The sequence below is a fragment of the Drosophila teissieri genome, chromosome 2R (assembly GCF_016746235.2).
Source record: "Drosophila teissieri strain GT53w chromosome 2R, Prin_Dtei_1.1, whole genome shotgun sequence".
Lineage (NCBI taxonomy): Eukaryota > Metazoa > Arthropoda > Insecta > Diptera > Drosophilidae > Drosophila > Drosophila teissieri.
The window spans coordinates 19,549,958-19,567,321 of record NC_053030.1 but is presented as its reverse complement, the minus strand read 5'-3'; the positions used below and the strand labels follow the sequence as shown (position 1 = coordinate 19,567,321).

The window sequence follows — 17,364 nt, the reverse complement described above, 5'->3', positions numbered from 1 at the left end:
GACATCTGCATTTGTGTCTGTAAGTGACTTGCGACATAAAGTGCTTTTATTGATGTTCATTTGGTAAGGCAATTTGTAGCATTTTGTGACATTTATGCGTCTGGGCCATTTAAATGCCATTATGCAATTTGTTGTCCATCTGCTTGTGTGGCGCAAGAAGGGCTATAGATACTCTATGTAGATATAATTGGGATTAAAAGGTTTGGGCGAGAAGTGTTGACAGCCATCGACCCCTTCGATTAAGTAGGAATTCTATTTGAATTTTCAAAGCTATTTACAGAGTTCTCTTTAGGCTCTGGGACTTGAAAAGCTGGGATGGGGCTAAAATCTCCAGCATAAGTGCTCTGAAATCTGGTTAATTATAATGCCAATTAAGTCAGAAGGAAAGCAGGCCAGAGTGCCTAACTTCTGAGGAAATTCATTGAGCATTTTGGCTATTTATTAGCAAATAAATAAATGGAATACATATATAAATCCATTTACTATTATGCATTTATCCTAGGCGTTATCCTAGTTATATTTTCAACAGTACAACAGTATTAGTAAACCCAAAAATGAACTTTTTTTCAGCTCACATACCTCACTCATTGACAGATCAGTTAACAAGCTTTTACCACTCATTTCGAATCGATTAGACCCACATTCAATTCGCACACAAGCTTATGCATAAATTACACATCTCATTTTACTTTATTTATTTGTCGACAGTATTCAGTTGGCATTTTCAACCGAGTTCGCCTTTCAACACGCGCAGCAAACCAAATTAACTGACCTGCCGCAACTTGATTTTATTTTCACATATTTCACGAATAAGCCCGAACGTCACTTGGCTTAAATATTCCGTTTTAAATTACTGAAATATTTTTTGTTTCGATTACATTTGATTTCTTGTTTTTTTTTTTGGTTTTTTTTTTTGCATCTATGCGCTACATATTTAGGAGTTGAAACGAGTTTTCATAACCAGCAGTTGTGTGGCAATTTCGGTTCTCTCCCACTCGGCTGCAGTTTATATTCATTAATTTATCACCGGTGCTGCGGGTTGGGTAACTCGGTCTATAAGTAGACACATAGATGTATACATTTTGGGAGCGTGAGTGTTTGTACTTTTCAGTGCTACCAATTAAGTGTGAAAAACCTTTTTTCACTTCTCTACTCCTTCTTTTTTTTCGGCTGACTTGCGGCCTTGCCGCGGTGCCAGCAACATTTACTGTCACAAAAAGCGAAGTGGTAACCGCAGCACTGAGTTCGGATTCGGATTCGGTTTTGGATTACAATGAAAAATGGCTTGAAGGCGTCTGCGGAAATGCCGGGCGATAATGATGGAGTGGGCCAGCCGATTCCTGAAGAGGGTTTCCAGTGAAAGGATTGGCGGGGATAAGTGGAGTGCGGCGGGGGTACGGAAATTCAAGCCTTAATGAAGGTCGCTTTCGCCTGAGATTAATTAAAACAATTTATGGCCACAAATTCCTTGCGGGCTCATCAACAATTCTCATATAAATAACTTGACTTGAATACCATTTAATACGGGTGCCAGAGAATCTTGTTGCCTGTACAACAATGTTAAGTATTGTATTATGCTTATTATGGTTATATTACATGTACAAGCTGAGTATTTTCACCTTTAAACCGAAAAACCTAAACTATTTTATGACAAAATGTGGGCAGCGGTTGCGCAAAACAAGAAAAAAAAAAGACAACGATTCAATAAACTTTCCTCGTTTGTCCTTTACTGGATTTTATTTGTTTTTCCCGTCCGATGAATATTTTATTTGCAATTGTTGCTGCTGTCTGCCCTATCTCCCCATAAATTTTACATTCTCCAGCCGTTTCTTTTATTTCTACTTGCCGTGTTCCAAATGATTTAATATGCAGAGTCGTAAATTCCATTCAAAAACTTTTTGGCACTCAAATCTCGGTGTGTATTTTACCAAGCGATTTTTTCTCTATGTTTTTTCTCAATGTTTGTTTGTTGTTGGCGATGTGTTTTTTTTGCACCTCCAACTTGGCGTTACGTGAGTTGTCTGCCCCAAGGAGTCTGAAAGTCGAACTTTGAGAGGGAAACAAATCAATGTCTCTGTTGGAAACCCCCCTCCTCCCCTCAAATGCCAGCCACCCCTTTCTAAGCCATCGATGAAATTGCATTCGCGTGTGTGTATCTTTGTTTGTTTTAATATGCGTTAAGCATAGCGGCTGCAAGTACACGGAAAAAAATTGTTGATCCACTTCACTCTGATATTTTGAAAAGTATTTATTTTAGATGCTATTTGTTTAAGTTTAATAAAAGCATCAAAGGCATTCGGCCGCTCGAAAAATATACCAGACAATATTATGATTGAATTTTTCTGTGTGCTTCTGTTGTTTTTCCAACGAGCCACACTTCGATTTAGATTTGCCACTTTGCAATCCCCGCAGCACTAAAAACTTCAACGAAATGCATTTGCTATTGAAGTTTTTTGTTTGCATTTTTCGCTGCTTTTTTTAGTTGCATTTTGTCACCAGTTGTTGCTTTTGCTGTTGCTGTTGCTACTTCGCTGTTTGTGCAACGTGTTTGTGGCAGTGTTTGTTGAGCTTAACTTTATTTTCAATTTCGGGCAAGAGAATAAAATATCTTGTTGGTTTTTGATCTGCAACCGAATCATATGTTAAACAAATATGCCATTTTCTTCTATTAAAATTGCGATTTTCAATCGTTAAGCTGTGCGCGCTGCAAGCAAGTATACACTTAAAAAGCGCAATTTATTGGCCATATTTATTATAAATCATGAGCGCAGAAGTCGAGGAGCAGTGGAAAATGCGATGGAGAAAATGTCCACCAAGAAAAATACGAGAAAGCCACAGTCTTGCCGCTGCGGCAGCGTTCAAGTTGCCGCAAATTGTGGCATTGCTGCTCCCTGCTGCTCCATCCACCACCACCGCTCCATCGTCCCCTTTTTTCCTCGTATTACCACTTTATTTTTTTTTTTGTGGCGTGGCGACTCGTCTAAAAATAACTTTTCCACACGCTTTCAGTGTGTTAAAAATAACATAATATTTTTCATAGTTCTTATAGCTGCTGCTGTTGCACTTTGCGCTCGAATTGAAGAAATGTGTTGCAAGTTGCGTGTTGTATGCCACGGGGGGAATCGGCGGACTTGGGGCGCTTAAAGCTAATAGTTAATAAAATGCCAGAACCCTTCAAGGCAGTCGCAGCGTGTCCCCTGCCCCTAAGTCCATCCAGGTCCCTTGGCCATAATCAAAGTCAACAGCAAACGTACCTGTTAGCATGCTCAACACTCTCGCATGTGTGTGTGTGTGTTTGCGCGCGTGTGTGTGTGTGTGCACCTGCCTGTGACTCGACTTGACTTGAGGTTGAGTCGAGTTGACTTTGCCGCCTGTCATTCTGCCCTGAAATGGGGTCTATGCACCATTTCAATGCCTTGAGCCTTTTACTTACAACAATCAGATATATTTTAAATATATTGTAAATAGAATGTTTCTAATAGTTTCTAATTCTTCAAGGAAACAGAAGAATATACATTTGAACAACAATGTAAGCGCATTTACCTTGCATATATACACATCCCACAGTTACCCACTAACGTTAGAGTATTCCTCTCGTCGGCTGCTGAAATGAATCCGCAACCCTCTGGTTTCCCATCTCACCTCAGTTGTCTGTGGCAAGCTTTAATGCCTGCGTGTCATGAATGGCATCGCAATGTTTCCACTTTAGGGCTGCCATCACACATATGTACGTACGTACGTAGCGAGTTGGCTGATAAAATTATGACATATGAAACTTTGGCTGACATCGGGCTAAAACCAAGCGAATAGGCATGCAAAGCTGTCTGCTGTTTTTGGCTCCCTTTTGGCCCCTTTGTTTCGGTGTTTCGGTATTCCGCCGCACCATTCCATTCTGGCCATAAACATGCACACAACATGGCCTGATAAAGCGACTCGGCCAAGTTAAGCTCCTCAACTTGTGCACTTGATTAAAGTGGCTAAGAACTGGCGAACGGGGAGTTTTCGGCTAGCAATGGCATTAAAGTGCCGGCTGCTCGCTTGTTGGCTGAGGTCACGAATTTTCCTAGGTAATTCTGTGGCAGCAGCAATCGTTAATGGTCGCCAAGCACATTATATTACGTATACGCCGCATGGGCGTCGTCAGCACAAAACTTGTCGAAGGAAAACGTGGATTTCGAAGTGGGAGTTTCGAAGGACTCTCCCATGTCGAAGGACTCTCCCTTGAGAGCTGATGCTGTCATTGCCATTGCCACTGCACATTTGGTGTTTTAATTAAAACGAAATTAACCCACAAGGACAGCGAATCTCCAGAATGGTGGAAGCAGATGTTTGTGGCAGTTGCGGGCGAGTGGACACAACCAATGTGATGTAAGTCACTTTCGTAATATAAATTGTAATATTGCAACAATTTCACTGTGGCTGAAATGCAATTAACAGGTGTGAGTGAGTGTTGGCTGGCCAAGCGAAAGTTAATGCATATCAAACAACAATGTGAAGGAGGTGAAAAAGTTGATTGGATGTCGGACACTCAAGGGGTTGAAGTTCATTCATAAATTCGTAATTAATTTCTACAGGTTCGAAGTAATGATTTTTTTCGTTTAAAAGGTTTATAAGAGCTCTTCATTATGAATTTTAGGAGGACAGCTGGAAATGCGTTCTTAAATTCTTTGAAAATATATTCTTATCTTTAACCCTTTCACAATATATAAAATTAAACAATACCCCACCGTTTCCATTCTTTTCTACCATCCATATTGCCATCTGAAAAGGCGAGAAGCAAAAATTTGCGCGAACAAGTTGATGATGATCCGATTAAAACTCTTATCAGTTAGTTATTCCTCCCACCGACATGAATTTCCCTATAGTGCAGCAACTTAGATTGCCCCTGCAGTCGCAGGAGCGGGGGAAAATCGAGGGGGGGGGGAGGTGGAGGAAAGCTGGAGAAAAATAAATTCTGTTAACTGAAGAGGCAACAGAAAAGGGGCAACCAAGTCCGGCAAAAAGGCGCATCGAAGCGGCAACAAAGTTTCAGTTTCAGTTTTATATACATATATATATATATATATTTTTTATATATTTTTTCTTTTCGCCAACTCTTTATGCGCAAGGGTGTAAAGAGGGGGGTAGAGATGGAGGGGAGCCGGAACAAAAGGCCGACCAGGGCTACAAATTTCACTGGCTTTGAATAAGTTGGCTTTTTGTTTCAGTCCCTGCCGCCCATCTTATAAATAAAAACATATTTATGCAAGGCTAAGACCAAGGATAAGGATGATCCTTTTCGCAACTGCCGGATAAGTGCTGCAGCAACTTTTTTTGCCCCTGAACAAAGGGAAAAGGGCTGCGGCGGGCAAAGTGGCAATTTTTATGTATTTATTTGCCGAGCCTGCGGGCAAAGGAGGCGATTGCAACTGCGGAATGAAATTTATTGCAGGTCGCGACGTTTTTTGTAATTAAATGTTTGGTCAGTGGGCAAACTTCAACTCGGCGCAAAAACAACAAGAAAAAAAATATATAAAACAATGTCTCGGAGCTGCCTGAAAGCCAAATTGTTGCAACAAGCTCTCGGCCGCATCAATTTCGCAATAAATTCTCAGAGCCCAAAAGAATACAGCGAAAAAATGAAGGTATTTGGCCTTGATGGTGGGCGTGGTCGTGGTGGTTATGGCCAGCCCCTCGATGTGTTGCACAAAGTTCTTTCGAAATGCTCAGCATAATTTATTTGCTTTGTTCTTGCTGATGTTTTTGTTTTTTTCTTTTCCTCTGAAACGCCCAGGAATCATGCAAATTAACTACAATTTTGATTTTATTTAATCCGAGACGCCCTCTGTAAAGCTATAGCTAAGAGCAAAATAAGAAAAATAATAGGTTATTTCAAATGGTTTAAATATTAAAAGTTGCATTCAAATAATCCGCATTTTAATAACAAATATGTTATTAATTAAACAGAAATTCCAAATACATAAACTACTAATTATCCATATTATATTATCCATGTATATTTTATATTTTTTCTACCCATTCCTACGTTGCTGAACATCATAGTGCATGTTCTCTTTTTGCCTCTTCATCGAATGCGAAATTTATGCTTTTGTTTGGCTTCATATGTTTTATGTTTTTTCCATCAGCCTTTGTTTTCAGTTTGCTGCTTTACTTCTTGTTTTTGTGTTATGATGTTATAACCCGCTAATTTTGGTTAATTATGGGTTTTTGATTGTCATTCTGCGTATCAAAAGAGGCTTAAAGAATCCCCGAGAATTCGCCTCTGATGTCATAATGTGAAGTCATGTGTGTGTTTGCGAGCTTGATGTTGAGGTTTTGTGGCTCAAATAAACATGCAAAATAAAAATCAAATATTTTTGGGGGAAAACAGCTGGACGTACATTTGTCTGCATTTGCAAGTATAAATTAATATTTTGCATTTTCCATGAACACATTTAGATGATGGAAATAAATAGAAAAATGTTTATGCATTGTTTGGGGCCTTAGAGCATGACATAAAATTTTGAAAAGCACATGTTGAGCCAAAAGTGACTGAATTTCCTAGTGCACATTTATTTTCTGCCACTTTTGTGCCAGCTACAGTTACACATTGAATTTCAAATGTGCATTTTCCGATTGCTCATTGTTTTTGCCCCCCATTGCACCCCGTTCGCTGTAAAAGGGAAATTGAAAATTTGAAATTTTGCTTATGCCAGCTGGCTGGCAACTTCAATTGTATTCAAATATTGCCGACATAAATTATCATTTTGTGAGCCAAAGTGCATGCGACTTCGCCCGCCTGCAGCTCAACTTCCTACCTCCCAACACCGCCCACTTTTTTAGTGTGCGCTGCAGTGACCTTGTTACTAATAACCTCAATATGAGTTGCACACACAAACACACACACACACGAGTGCCGAGTGCCGCCTCTGTTGGCCATCTTCCATTTGTTGTTAAAAGGGTAAAAGTCTTCGGGGGGTTCTCATGTTACTCGCACAGAGTTTTCCCTTTTTCGGTTTCACTTTTCACCAGTCGAGTTCTCAGATTCGGATTCAAGTGCATGACGAGCAGGGGCCGTTGGGGGGGAAATGCCCCAAAAAGGGGGGTACCCTCAACAGCGTGAGTGTGAAATCTTAGCCATAAAGCATCTGAAGCTCATGAGGCCTGATAATTAGAGTACAAATCTGCTCGCAAAGCTCCAGCGAGCAAGGGAAAGTTGGGTAAACACAAGGGGTACCAACTAGTAGTACAGTATTAGTATGTACATATGTTTATGTGGAGCAGATAGCAAGATGCGTAGCATAACTGTATAGCGATAAATGCATAAATTGATGATCGGCAGCAGCCGATGCTGCTGAAAAAGTAAATTACCAACAATTTAAGCAGAACCGTTAAGGCAGAGAGCCACGTTCATTAGCCTGCTCCTCGCATTTCCGCATCTGTGCCAGCCATCTATCTACGGGCATCTATGTATCTTTCTACTGGCGATCCCCAAGCTGGGTATAGGACCCAGTTTGCCCAGTATCTCGGCCATCGCCATCGCCATTCCATCCTATCAGCTACAAATTGTATCGAGTGCAATGCATAGAATTTATTGCTTCCTGCCAGAGCGATGCCAAGACCCAAAACTCCGACCCGAACTGCAACTCAAACTCAAACCGAAAACTAAAAACCGCCGACGAGTGCAGCAGCTGCTGAAGCTGGACTGGCAATTATGCCATTTGACATAATTCATAACTGCCGCTGCCACAGAACACTGAGAAAAATCTAATTAAATTACTTATTGATACACAGTTGAGCTTAGCCTTTGATAAAGAACAGATAACAAATGTGTGAGTAAAAATAAATGGTCTAAATGAAGACCAAACGTATAATTATTCAAGGAATATTTTAACACTTCTAATTGGAAGTTTATTCATTGATTTCCCATTTTTGTCACTGTGCACTAAACGTTTAATGCAACCAGTTTTGGTTTGGCCAACACTGATTCCCGTCCTTTGTTATCAACAATTTATGCGAACGAAAGTTGTTTGAACTGCGTCTTGGCCGCTGCAACAACTGCTGCTGCTGCTGCTTCTGATGATGATGAGTATCAGTGGTTACATGAGGAAAATGCACGAGGGGCTTTTCACAAGGGGGCTTTTACCATGAGGGCATCCAGCAACCAGCATCCAGCAGGAAACTCTTTCGCCGGCTGACCACGTTGGCTGGCTTCCTGGCTTCTTGGCTTCTCCTGGGAATCAGGTTAGCCTGGCTCGCCGGGAGAAACCATATTTCTTTGCTTCTTAATAAATTGACAAAAGTTTGTCATATGCATTGTTAGCCAAGAGCCCCTTGGGCCCTGTTCCCCAGCCCCCCCTGCGTTTGGTTGTTTGGCTGTAACCCCCTTCGCGTTGGCCTATTTACCCGCTTCAACGCCGAGTGGGTGGCTCTGGGCTTTTGGCTTTGAGTGCGGAAAGCTGCAACTGCAACTGCAACTGCAACTGCGGCTGCAGTTATGCTGTTTTCATGAACTCTGGTCCGCAACTGTGAAAACTCCCCTTCGTTTTTATCCAATGCCCTATAGCCGGCCCCTCGTTATTGAGGTATTTGGGTTAGAGATAGCACGGGCAGCGGATGACATCTCAAGAACAAATTACAATTTGCTTGAGATGGAAGCTCTTCACGATACTATTTTATTGGAATAAGTTTGTGTTGAACTTGGAGCACAAGTTTCATAGCTGCAAGTACCTGGCCTTATTAGTTTTTTCCCTATTTTCAAGAGTGTGTACGATTCGTTTGATTGTATGGCAATTTTCTTTTTGAAGTTTGCTACTTTGCCGGCTACCTTTCATGTTATGAATGGAAAAATGCGCACAAAGACCATTTGAAAATTGTTTGTGGCCAAAGAATCCGCTGCCCCCGCCGAAGAATTTAATTAAAGTGGCAACAAAGTCTGGACGCTCCTGTTTTTGGGTGCAAATAAGGAAGGCACTCGCAGTTGCATTCAACATGAGCAGTGGCAAACAAAAACTGCTGGCTCTAATTACCTGTGCATAAACTTTTCCCAGTAAATGTTCATATTTATTTTTGCAGTTGAGCAATCTTTTTCGAGGTTTTTTGTTTGTGTGCGCTGTTTTTGCGTTGCTTTTGCGATGTGAGCATGCAACACAGCAACTGTTGCTGTTGCCAGTGCAATGTGTTCTAGTTGTTTATGCATTATTCACATATTTATGCTGCATGCTCAGTTTCAGTTTCAGTTCACTGGGCTTCATTTTTACTTTCAGCTTACTGCAAGTACTGCAAATGTGGCACATGACGACGGCACAGTTTGCAATCAACAAGAGGAGAAAGGGCGCCTCTTCGTATTTGTTTGGAAAACATGTTGGAATCCCCGCCGGTGGGCCAAAACTTTTTCAGTTTTCGGTTTTCAGCAGCCAGCCAAGAATTTTCACTTTTCATTGCTGCAGGGCGGCAGGAGCAGCAGTAGCAGCAGCAACATTGCATGTGGCATGCAACAATAAGGAAAATCAACAGCAGCAGGTTACAGCCTTGTTACTGATTATTGTTATTTGTCAATGATTTAATTCGGATTCGACTTGATTGACAGACACTCGAAAGTCTGGCCCAATCATTTGCCAGTCACTTCAGCCACTGTTGCAATCCTCGTTTCAGTCTGCAACAGTTCAAGGTTGCCAGTAAACAAAGCACCAGAAAAACTTATTCAATGCTAGATTATGCCATCGATTGTCTAGCCGAAATTCATCATTTCAGTTGAGTGAATTCTGCCGCTCTTCGGTTATGCGATTCAAGCAGCTTCTCCTTCAGATCCTCGGCGGAAAATTGCATTTTACATGCATGGCCTCAAAACTAATTACCAACTGAAAGTGTCAGGCCATCGAGGCCGCCTCTTGTAGTCGAGTGTTCATTCGGCTGGAGTTCTTTCGGTTCAAGTGTCAAGTTGAAAAAGTTTGTCTGCAACAAAGCCAGAAAAAGTGGCAAAAAGCAGCTAGCAAACTAGACCTACACAAAATGCTCATACGTAACTTTAAGTGCAGCAGACAACATAAAAAAATGTACAATACAAAAAAAATAGAAAATGGAAGAGAAAGAAGCTTGTTCGGTGGAATATGGACCACATTTATATCCTGTAAAATTAAAAATGACAACTTGCCGCTGCATTTATGAAACTCTAAAATATTATGGACAGCCCCAGGAAAATCAGAAACCCACTCAAATAGTTATAAACATCGGTAAAAACAGTGCACAATTACTATAAAGCGCAAATACAGATTCCGTAAAAGAGGTATAAAAACGGCTTAAGTTATTAAAACTGAGACTGGAAAATAGAGCTTACACTGAGAGAATAATATTTAGTTGGCATAAATACATTTTATTTTTGGTGCTTGTCTAAAAGAATGAAATATCTAGCTTAGCTAGTTCTACAAATTAGAGAAATAAATTTAAATGATAAGATAGTAATTTTCTAGCAGTGCAGGAACACGAATTTTTCTATTTACTTCTTTTTGTAGCTGTGTCTCTGAAAAATGGCTGCAACATAAAAATTGACCTCAGCGACAAAAGGCGGCCAACGACGCCGGCAACTTTAGGAAGCAAATACAAGCGGCCAAAAGAGGGGCAGCGGGGGTAGAGGGGCGGCCCAGGGGCGCTGGCCGTGGAGGGGGTGGTGGAGCACACACTCAAAAGTAGAGCAGCAATTGCAAACTGGCCCGGACCAAGTCAGCAGCAGCAACAACAACCGGCTGGCCAAACGCGATCAACAACCAAGTTTAGGGGCTTGGAAATTCGGCGGTGGAGCGCAGAGGCGAGGGGGTCGTGTCTTTGGTGGGCAGACAAATTACAGTAGCCAGATTTTCTCGTCTTCAATGTTGTTTTGCATTTTGCACTCCGGCCACGCCCATCGCCCAGACGCCCACCCCCCGTGTTGTTGCCATTTAAGTTGATGTTGCTGCTGCAGCTACACGCGCTGAACATGTTTTTGTGCTGCGGCTATTCATGGCTCCATCTTTTTGTTTGGCCAGTAGTTTTTTTTCAGTTTTTTTCAGTTTTTTTGGTTCAGTTTCTAATGCTTTCAAGAATGTGGTTTACTTTTTGGATGAGTTAACAAGCTAGCCACTGTACGAGTGTGTGTATGTAGTACATGTGCTGACCATTGTTGCCATATGCACACGTATGCACTTATATACTCGTATGAGCACCTCGAATTTGTCATGGAAAGTGTTTGCTCTAACAACTCGTACATCAGATGCAAGTGATAATTTGAGTCGAAGCTGCGACGTGACTTGGTGAATAAATCAATTTATGTTTACTCTGAACACACTCCCCACCAGATTTATGCCCCATAAATGTTGAAGTATTTTGTTAGAATTTTGATTTAGTACCTTGCAAATTACTAAAAAATATGTTTTACCCCTTTCTGCTCGTTACAGAAAAGCTTCCGAACTGGTTTTGACGCATCTCGACGTGTTTGCTTGGGTAAGTTGGGGATCAACAAAACTCGAGCTTATTTGTTTATTAATTTTTGCAAATATTGAACGGCAATCAAGCTAGAAGCCTTTGTTTTTACACTTTTAGCATGTGCTTTTATGTGCTCAAACTTATATAAACCAAAAGCGTATGAATTTATAACTTAAGTGCGACAGTAATAATAATAATAATATGTATAACTATTATGTTTGCTTAGAAGAAATTTGATCTAGTTTAGCGATTTAATAGACATTCCCATTTGGCACTGGTTTCGCATGAGTTCGAGAGCATGTCTTCCTACTCCTTGCGATTTATTAAAAATAAATGCAAATGCGGCGCCAGAAAGCAACGCTTTGCTCTGTGCCAAATGTGTCAATTGGGGGGCATACCCCAATGCTCCACTGCGAGTGAATTTCTGAATTTCCATCGCTTTTAGTTGGCGCTAAGTGCGTTGGCCTAACGGCAACTTTCTGGCTTACTTATGTATGTTTGTGACAGCTCGCAGTGGCTCATATGGTAATGAGGCCTAGTTCTGTTGACCATAAACAGATTATCAACCAATATTACCATGCTCACTCTTCTTTTTATTGCCATTAGCCGCAAAGGAGATGCTTTAGAGTTGAGTCATAAGATGGCATTAGCTTGATTATGGCTCTACCAGAGTGTTTAATACGCACTTGATGCCACCTCTCAATCTGCGGCTCTTTTGGCCAACATGCTCGATGAGGCGTGGCCCCATTTGCCGCTTACGTCTGTCTCGTTTTGGATGTTTTGGGCTTTTGGCTTTGGGGATAGTGGATAGAGGATAGAGGGGGCTGCGACCTGCCCACGCTTCTCGAGATTTATGGCCAAGTGTGCGCTCGGCGTCAGCGTCGCTCGTTCTCAATCTAAATCTGAATCTGACTCTGATGGTGACTTATTTATGTGACTGGCGGGCTGCTGTTGCTCTCTGAAGAGGCGTGGGCAGCTCCACGAATCTCCAAGTGCTTTTCGCTGCCTTTCTGCGCGTTTTTCGGCAGCCCAAAACGGTTGCAAAGTGCTACGATGTACAGGGAAAAAAAATCCCAACAAATACGCATTTTTTCAATTTATTTTATAACATTATGTCTTGTTTGTAAATATTTATGTATTCTGTAAATGTAAAATTAATTCTAAAAAACCATGTATTTTTTAATAACCATTTTCTTGCTATTTGATTATAATTTTTTCTTCGTGCAGCGCATTTTCCCTTTAGTGAAATTAGTTAGCCGCCTTCCGAGCTCGCAATCTTTGATTTATTGCTAATTTCGGCAGCGAGAAATTCCCATTGCTGTGGCAGTTGCAATTCGGTAGCATTTTGTTGCTTTGACACCAATTGGTGTTTTCGGCTGTCTGTGGCACGCTATTGTGGATTGTTGCTGCTGCTGCGATGTTGCTGCTGCTGCTGCTGCTAGTGCTGTTGCTAGTGTTGCATGTCAGTCACTCAAATGGCTGACAGCCAGCGAACTTCGTGTTCGAGTTCGAGTTTTAGCTGCAGAAGCTGTGCCTCAAGTGGCCCACTGAAGGTCAGGCAATTGGTGTGTTGCTATTGCCATTGGTAATGCTCCCATTGTGGTTGTTGGTGTTAATACAATGGGTGTTGTTGCTGCTGCTGCCACTGCATCCCAAAAGTGATCGAAACAATGTGTTGAGAGCCATCGAATTTTGAGCACTTGAATGGTCAATGCCGCTTTTGTGGTCACACTTCAAATTGTTTGTTTCAATCATTTTCGTTGGTTAATTACAATGCCCACGTATAATACACATTTGAATTAAATTTGTGAGCTCAAAAACAAGCCCACTAGTAAAACATTTTCTATTCCTCTTTTATAAATGAATTATGGAAATTATTTACTGTCTCCGAGTAATCAATATTATTTTGCCTATTGAATATTGATGTCCCAACCATATTTCATGACTCAATCTTGAACAATTTCGTTTGGCAAAAAGCAAAAAACAAAAACCCAAGCAAAACAAAAACAATCAAAAAGTCAAATGAAAGCAAACATTTGGCATATCATGAATATTTTATGAACTGAACTCAAACCCGTTTCGTTCACTCCTCGACTGCGAGACTTTAGCTTCAACTTCATCTTCGTCGGCGGATACAGATACAGATACAGATACGTATTCGGATTCCGATTCCGATTCGGATTCGAATTCGTTCGACATTTTTCGAGCCGCCACTCACTCACTCACTCACTCGCCCTCATTACAAAACACAAATCATGCATTGCGTTTACTTAACGGTTAACAAAAAGCTGACAAATTTATTGTCGCCGGTGACATAAATATCGGTATCAGAGCTCCGAGCTCAGACGTCAGACTTGAGAATTCTGACCCACTGGCGATGTGTCGCGAATTTGCCAAAAGATCGTGCTGTAATTGACATATATACGGGGCAGTATATAGTATATCGCCATACATCAGGTTCTCATTATGCATGACTTTGGGGCCAAGACAAAAGGCTAAGATGGCGGAGAGAAACCGCTTGTGAAAATAATCAAAAGCGTTCTCCGCAGTTTTTGTGTGGTCGCCGCTGCAAGATCAAAGGAATAAATACATGAAACTCACTTTTAATGAGGGTCACATGGCTGCCGCTTGTATTTTCCTGCTGGAGTTCATCTCATCACTTTGAGTTAACTAATTTTGGATTCTTATCTGGCCGGTGACACAAAAACACCACATTAAACCCAATTAATATTTCCCAACGGGAATTGTTAAGCGTGTGATCCACTTAAGTGTTCTTTTAAACAGCAGCAAACAATGATTTTCTCATTCTTAATTCATATAATTTCATACCATTAAAGATGTCAAATACATGGCAATTTTAAATAAAGTTGCATATATTTTATAATAATTTTTTAAACCACCTGAAGTTGCAACATAATATTTAAGTATTATTTAGAGTAGCATCTCTTTTAAAATATAAAAATAAATAAATTTCATTATATTTATGTATATTCGCAAATTTCTTTTACCATTTTTGGGCAAATCACGCGTGTAATTTTGTATTCTTTCACTTTCCGCCTTTGTGGTCCATATTTGGTACCATCTGATTAATTTTATGCATATTTTGCAGCTATCTTGCTAATGAACTGCTAAATGCCAAAAATGGGTTCTGAAGGCGCGTTTGAGAAATTTCACTCTTCCAGCTGAGCATTGCAAATGCAAACTCCCAACCGGTTACACACAATATCTAGTTTAAATTAATTTCTTTCTCGAGCTTTGTGTGTGGGTTTTTTTTGTTGCCATTTTTAATTAAAACATTTCGGCTGAGTGAAAGTTTTTCCCCATCGCATTAGCAGATCTTGCTTGTTTTTGCCTTCTTTTAATGGTCAATTGTCAGCTTCCGTTCTGCAAAAAACAAAAAAAAAAAAATAGTCGAAAGGCAGATGAAGACGAAGATGAACAAAAGACAATTTTAATTAAGGCCCAAAACAATGCACAATTTGTGGCGAATTAAATGGCATTTTTCCACTTGACAGCCCGTCGAGCGAAATGACCAAAATGTGCCAGGCCAACAAATTGTGTAGCCAGTTAATTAATTGGCTTAATAGCTCACAGATGTTTACACTTAAATCTGCATGTTATTGTATTCGCTTGATGTTTTCATCGTGCTGACTTCATTTAAATGTTTGGATTATTCGCTTTAAGCACTTGAGGTGCTTCAGCCACCAAGTTTGGAGCTGCAAATGTCCTTCTGCCCAGCCAGCGAATTCTTTAGAGTGCATTGACTTGGGCTCCAACGCTGGCCCTCTCTGGCCATCTCTGGCTTTTGGCCAGCAGTTCGCTTGGGCCAATCCATGGGCTGAATTTAACACCTTTTTTGTTACGGCCGCGCATGTAAAGGCCCAAAAGTAGAACTAGACACAGTCGCAGTGCCAACAATGGTTGTTCTCTGTTGCTGTTGCAGCTGCCGCAACAATGACAACAGCAGCAGCATCTGCAACTGCAGCAGCAACATCCATGGGCAAAACCCTTTAAAGGGCAGCGGCAATGCACTCAAAAAACTGACGACCCAAGAGCATGAGTCGCAGAACGTGACGTGACGTGATGCGACTGACGAGCAGAAAACGGAAAGCCATCCGCATTTAAGTCTCAAATTGATTCTCCCCAGACAACAATGCGACCTTGCTTTTCTTGCAGTGCACACAGCGCGAAAATATTATGCAGTTCATGACTAAACAATCAACATCGAAATCACTTCGAAAGTATATTTTAGTTTATCTTAAAGTTTATTTTCAGTAAGTTAAACATATTCTTAATGATTTTCATTATTAGATTTAAACTAACATATTAACATTTAGCTCTTTAAATGGCTTTTACATAATTCTCTCAGTGCAGCCGTTCTAAGCTGCCGTGGAACCAATCTGCTGCCCCTTAGAGACTTGACAATTGTTGGCCATAAAAGTGCTAAGCAGTTGGCCATTGGGCCCAGCATTAGAGCCACGCACAGCGGCCGCATCAAGGAAAGTATAAACAAAAGACTTGGGCAACAAACTTGACCCACCCGGCCCGTTGCTGTTGCTGCCTTTTGCTGCTTTTTGCTGCCTTTTGCTGCTTTTTGCTGCAGCACCTAAACAATGGCGCGTGCTGCGGTTTAAAGTTATAGCCAAAGCGATGGAGTCAAAGCCTGTTTTGCGCTGGCAATTGCGTAGAGTGCTCAGAGTGCTACATAGCTGGCCGAAAACCTGCTCTGGTCATGAAACTTACTGCACATTACTGGCATCGAGTTAGTTCTGCTTTCCGTGGCAGCGATCTAATAAAGTCAGGCCAAGTCAGTCGCACTCGCAGTCCGGGCCATGTGGCTAACGAAAGTTATTTATGCACGAGCCAGTCTACTTAGGTCGGCCTGCATGCGTCATCGGTTGCTGTTCATAATTTATGCCGAGTCTTGGCCCAACCAACAACGAACAACCAGCAACCGGAGAACAGCAAGCAAAGTTGCTGGCGTGGGTGTTAATGGCAAACAGAGCGGCAACAACAGCAGCAAAGACACTAAAATACTCGGCTGTGTGTGTTCGTGTGTGTGTGGAAAACTGGCAAGAAGGTGGCTGTCAAGCTATTCGACAAGGAATTACCCAACAATATGGTACATGGTTGTCATACAAACGAAAGGGGAAAGTATTACATTTAAATCACTAAAATAAAAGAGCTGTCTTTGCAAGCAATAAGTAGTACATTGCTATCTCTTAAACGAAAGCTAACATAAATAATAATTCGATTAATTAAAAAAAATGTTAGAAATTGGTTTTTTTCCTTAGGGTAAACTTTAGAAAGCCACGCTTAAAAATTGATCACCACTTTTATGAGCGAAGGAGTCTTACACTAATTAAAAGAAATCAATCTCAGCCTGCAGGATACAATAAAACGCATTTTTATTGCCTCTGCATTTATGGCATACAATTTCCAATATATAAGGCACTGTAAAACTATACCCCTTTCCTCTGCAAAAACAGGGTATTCGACAAGAACTGCGATGTAGAATAGAGCAGCACTACAGCTAAACTGCCACAAGAGCAGCACCAAAGGGTCGACGACTTCCAGCGCCCGCATCGCAGTAAGGAAGCCTGCCACGGCAGCAGTCGTAACTGCAACAGCAGCAGCAGCAGCAGCAACAGCAGCAACAGCAGCAGCAACTGCAGCAGCAGCTGGCAGTGGCATAAAGCAAACAAATGGAAATTGTTTAAAGCCAGCTTTGGTTTATGGCCTTTTGCATGGACCCGGGCCAATGCTAATTGCAAAGGAATGTACAAGTCCGAAAACAGCGGGCGTGGGTAGCTCTCGGCTTGCTCTTGGCCACAGTTAATTGCCAAAAGATAGGGGGAGCCAACATTTAAAGTCCATCCACAAAATATACGCTCGATCTTGGAGCGGCTGCCAGTAGTTCTTCAACAG

At 41.3% G+C, this 17,364-nt stretch overlaps 1 protein-coding gene across 1 annotated transcript in view; it reads left to right on the top strand.

Annotated features, from left to right (window-relative positions):
* Positions 1–17,364, top strand: part of LOC122613188 — a 77,786-nt gene that overhangs the window by 13,334 nt on the left and 47,088 nt on the right. The window contains exon 3 of the mRNA XM_043787237.1: positions 11,409–11,454. The gene's annotated coding sequence lies outside the window, so the exon portion shown is untranslated. The remainder of the gene's footprint in view (positions 1–11,408; positions 11,455–17,364) is intronic.